Below are 6,115 nucleotides of genomic sequence, written 5' to 3'. Positions count from 1 at the left end.
TACACATTTTTCGAATAATTTAAAAAATAAAAAAATAATTTTGTAAAAACTGTAGGAAGAAACTGAACTGGAGGAACTTCATTCTAACAAAATCGTTGGAATAAACAATAAATAACAAAGTGATTATTACGATAATAAAAACTCGCGATGAGAGCTCATTTGATTGGTAAAATGTTCAATCAAGATCGTTAATAATTTAAAAAATATTGAAAAGAGGAAAATCTAACGATTAATTTACCTACGTATCTGTTATTAAAAAGTCATTTGTTACACTAGAGAAAACTAATATTCACGTGAAACTATCAAATTTAATAAAAAAAAGGCGAAAAAAATCAAGTTGCAGTAATAGAAACTTGCAGCGCACGAAGACTTCGCCAATTATCTTTTTATAAACACGATCATATTTTCTCGTTCTCTTTAAAAAGAAAAAAAAAAAAGAAATATCAATAAAAACATTTATCCTAGCCCGTTAAGCTTTCACGTATTCCTGTCACATTTGTCCATAAATTACAAACCGATTTAACAATATGCTCGTAGGATATAATATATGATAATATATGAATAAATCTACTCTAAATCTATTTTAAAATAATTCACGTATCAAATATCTATTCTATGAAATCTTGGAAAGACCGATCTTTCCCAATTTTCTTTCTTCAACGAAACTTTTTTACACTTTTAAAAATTCTCCAATACAATTTTTACTCGCAATAATTTAACAATATGCTCATAGGATGGACAAATTAATCGTAAAAAAATATTTTAACATTCCTAAATATATGAATAAATCTACCTTAAATCTATTTTAAAATAATTCACGTATCAAATATCTATTCTGTGAAATCTTGGAAAGATCGATCTTTCCCAATTTCCTTTCTTCAACGAAACTTTTTTATACCTTCAAAAATTCTCCAATACAATTTTTACGCTCGCAAGAATTTTACAACGCATAAATGATATACATATAATAAATTCGAAAATGACTTGCAAACGAATTTGTAAAAAAAATTCGATCGCTCTTGTCGAACCGAGCATTCCTCGGCTAACGTTGTTCCTTTCTGGAACGAGGGGAAAAAAAGAAAAATCCTGCATGATGAATGGCGGAACATGCATCGGTTAAAAATCTTGTTGAAGAGGAACGAAAGGGGAACGCACTGGATGCATCGAATCTTTCCTCTTTTCTTTTCTTTTTCCCCGCTTTTTGCACCACTTTTTTCCTCCGTTCAACGAAGCAAAGGTTGACGCGCCGCGCGGTATGCGGAATTAGATAAGAAAATTGTCCAATGATTTTAACAGCGTAACAGTCGTAGCCTAATAACTTACTGCAATCGAGTAAATTCACACGAGTGAATTTGTGCGTTCATCGAGTTTCGCCGATAAATCAATCCTCGGTTTAGAAAGTTTAATCACTTTATTCGCCGATAAGCAAGATGATACGATCCACACGGAATACGGAACAAATCGTTTAATAATGCTTCTCGCGTTGCGTGTGTGGATAAATGAAATTTTCACGGACAAATCGAAATATTATAACCGCGCCAGTTGCATAACAACATAAGCATGCTACGTGTGCTTACGTTAGATTTGAATCGAACGAACGATGATATTTTCTTCATTCATCCTTTCTACATTTATATCACGGAAGGAGAAGAGAAAACTTTTCCAACAGTTGGAAGATTTCCAAGTTATATTCAGAATTTTATTGTCCGAAAGTAATTAAGAGGAGCAACGTGGTTAATCGTTAAAATCATCGAGGAAATTTGATTCATCGATGTGAATCACGGTTTGGAAGATGTCGAATAATAATAAATCATGAAATATCAAATCATGATATCGCATTATTCCTTGCCAAAAATACTATACTACGCTTGAAGATTGAATAGGAGGAAAAAAAATTGGAAAAAATTTATAACAAAGAAATATCATCAAATTAACCGATTAAATTAATATTTTAATATTTCGTTTTCTTTCTCGACGCTTTACGCCGCATGTGTAATCGGACGAATTAATGTACACAGTTATAGAAAATATGACCAAGTGGAAAATGCAACTGTAACAGGTTAACGGTAGATAAAACAGTGGATCGCACAATTCTCCGTTTCATTATGCAAATTGAATCGCCACTATGAAATATCGCCGGGGAACGAGACCTGTGACAGGTGCGTATTAAACGCTTTAAAACGTTCTGGTCTATATCAAAGAAATAAAATAAGATTTGATCGAACGTACGACCAGGATGTGCACTCGAAGCAGTTTGTCTCATTCAGATTCGATGCAGGACGCGTAAAGTGGTTCGACGACTTTTTCGTATGGTGTATATATATATATATATATATATACGATGTCGAACCAGGTTACAATAACCGAGGGAATTACACAAGAAATTGCAAAAAAAAGAACATCTTATCATTGGAATAACTTTCGACAAATATAAGCTTAATCCAAATCCAAATCAAACTAAATTATATTCGTTTTCAACACGAATTCGAAATTCCCTCTAATAATTTAATTAGATTCAAAAGTATTGATTATTAAATCAAAAAAAAAATAAATGAATATCAGAGAAAGATATCACGCTGAATTAACAGTTCACATCGGAGCGAGAAAAAAACCTCGGTCAATAGACTTCTCACGAAGTAAAACGGTGCCTCTTCACTGGAAAAGTCCTCGTCCTACTGCAAAATATACACCGCTATATTCCACGCATTTACCTTTCCAATTCCTTTTACCACTTCGAAACGAAATTAAAGAAAAATAATTCTCCAAATTTATAAATTAAAAATTAAAAACATTATATATACATATCTCCTTCGTTCCTCCTAATAATAATTAACCAAAATCGTATCGAGACGATGCAAATTGAAAATTAATTACGACAATTCTTCGAAAAACGCAAAACGAAACGCGTGCAGGGCACACGTTCACCTCCTCGTCGATCGTACGATCGGATAAAAGGCATCGGGAGTAAACGTAAGCGGAAGAAGAAGTATAACGGAGCGGCGCATCGTGCAAAGAGGAAAGGAATAAAATGGCGGAAGGAGGGGGGCGCCAGCGTGATTCCCGTGTAGCGATCGGTCGAAGACAGCGCTCGCGTGTCCCGCTCGCCGATCCTTTCTGAATCGTCTCGAGCGTACAGTACCGGTTTGACAGCCACGCTGTGGCAAAGTGCCGTCAACTCACCTCACCCAAACTTAATCCCCCTGCTCTCCTCTCCCCCTTTTCGTCTTTTCGCTTCGACCACTCGTCTCGAATTCCGTGATCGGTCATGCTCACGTGAGTCTTCTTCTTCTTCTTCTTCTTCTTCTTCTTCTTCTACGAGCCGAAGGGAGCCTCGTGTTTCGATCCATGGTCCGGGTAAGCGAACCTGAAACATTGTTAATCGTTTTAGTTATGAACTACGAATAATTGTGTATATATATATTGTACAGAAACACGTCTCGATTCGAATTGGAGGTAAATTGGAGAATGTTGTGGAAAAGATCTTGCGAGAATTTTTATTTTTGAATCTTTCTGGTCTTTGAAATCGCGTGTTCTTTTTGGAAATGGAAGTGTGAAAGGATTTAAGAATGATATTATAGGAAGAAATATTGTATTTCTGTAATTTATATTAATATTTTTCAATTATCAGTTTGTATTGTTTGGAATGTTAATTGGCGTGTATATAAATTTTTGAAATCACGAAATAGAAAGAAATTATTCATCCACGAATATTTTACAATTCTGCTTAATTTTTATCTTCCCCCGAAGAGGAAAGAAGCCTCGAATTATTTAATTATTCTCATATTTTCCATTCTCCAAGATATACTCCAAAACATTCTACGTGTACAAATAAGTAAACAATCGGGATCTGGTCTTGCAGAGTGCACGTGATCTGCTTAAAATAATTTCTAATATTGTATTTCTATAATTTATATTAATATTTCTCAATCATCACACAGTTTGTATTGTTTGGAATGTTAATTGGCGTCTATATAAATTTTTGAAATCACGAAATAGAAAGAAATTATTCATCCACGAATATTTTATAATTCTGCTTAATTTTTATCTTCCCCCGAAGAGGAAAGAAGCCTCGAATTATTTAATTATTCTCGGCATTCATATTTTCCATTCTCCAAGATATGTTCCAAAACATTCTACGTGTACAAATAAGTAAACAATCGGGATCTGGTCTTGCAGAGTGCACGTGATCTGCTTAAAATAATTTCTAATATTGTATTTCTATAATTTATATTAATATTTCTCAATTATCACACAGTTTGTATTGTTTGGAATATTAATTGGCGTGTATATAAATTTTTGAAATCACGAAATAGAAAGAAATTATTCATCCACGAATATTTTACAATTCTGCTTAGCGAATTTTTATCTTCTCTTGAAGAGGAAAGAAGCCTCGAATTATTTAATTATTCTCGGCATTCATATTTTCCATTCTCCAAGATATACTCCAAAACATTCTACGTGTACAAATAAGTAAACAATCGGGATCTGGTCTTGCAGAGTGCACGTGATCTGGTTAAAATAATGCGAGTTCTGTCGCGTTACATATACAGCATTCCCACTGTTGCATTATGCACAAGGCTCGATCTATCGCATACGAACGCGTATAGATAGAACACACGCACATGTACACACACACGCATACACACACGATTTGTGATGTTTGCATTTCAACCGGCTACATGACAATTAAGTCACTTGGCGATGCGGTTGTATCACGGAACGTGTTTCGGTATTCATTCATCTGGTTTATTTGTAATTCTAACGCTTTCATTAAATGTAATAATCGTCTAAATATTGTAGCATGACGAATGCTCCCAGAAAGAAAAAAAGGAACGCCTTTTTTTGCACGCCACGCAACAATATCTCGCGTTTATTCGAAAACACGCGTCAATTAAAAGCGAGCTACAAACTGAAACGTTTGCTCGTGTCATCAACCGTGAAGAAATTTCGTAATTTTTCTTGTATGTATGTATTTATTTATTTATTTCGTTTCCTTTTTTTAATTTCATTATTATTTCGCAACATCTCGTTACCATATTACTTTATTTATTAATCATTTATATAATGGATCGAAGAAAGTGTATCTCTTTTATATTTTTATTTTAAAATGGTTAGGATCGATCTTTTGTTACGATGATTCTTAAGAAAAATATTTAATATTTTAATACGCGATCAGAGAAAAGATAAAATATATAGTTTTTCTATTTTTTAAGATTGGATAACGTTTTGATAAATTTTACGAATGGACTAGAAGATATTTCTGTTTGAAAAAAATATCTATTTTGATGAATATTCGACAAGAAATTGTGAAACTTGAGATAAGCTTGGAAATCGATAAGACAATCATTGGGATTAAACTTGTAACGAAAACCGATAAAACGAATCACGATTCGTTTAAAAATTATTAATTTATCGAGTGATAATAAATGGATGGAAGGAATATTCGAATAAATGAGATATCGTACAATTTTATTCGTTGTTTCCTGTGAAACAAACCACAAAGTTCGATCGAAAATATTTGAAATGTGCTCGATGTAATGTAATTTAGCTTTTCAAGCTACACACAATAGATGTATCGATTGTACACCAACTATCCATTACTATTATTAAATCAGCCGTATCATTGATCAATGATCGTTGAAATAACATCGATCGACAAAGTGGATCATTTTTAAACCACACCACATTGCATCGTACACACGCACGCTCCAATCGTGAAAATTAAAAAGATACGAATCGGAATATTCTACGCTCAATTTAGATACAATATAACACTGTTCACGATGTAAAAAGGAAAAAGAGAAAAAATAAATCATTCTAAGAATTTTTTTGAATCTTGAATATGTACAATTAAATTGAAATAAATTAATTAATGTATTTAAGAATCGAAAGATTTATTCGTCGCTCGAATAAATTATTCACTGTGACCGTTTAATTATAATTTTGATAAAAATAACACGCAATTTGATTTTTTAATATCCACTTCGTTTATTGGTATTCGTTGTTTTATCACTTAATGTGATAATATTTATTTAATATATAATTTTATTCGAGGAACCGATTCGAATTTATTTCGAATAAATTCTTCAATTTTAATTACCAACAAACGAGCAAC

The sequence above is a fragment of the Apis mellifera genome, linkage group LG14 (assembly GCF_003254395.2).
Source record: "Apis mellifera strain DH4 linkage group LG14, Amel_HAv3.1, whole genome shotgun sequence".
Classification (NCBI taxonomy): Eukaryota; Metazoa; Arthropoda; class Insecta; order Hymenoptera; family Apidae; genus Apis; species Apis mellifera.
Note: the sequence above shows the minus strand (reverse complement) of the source record.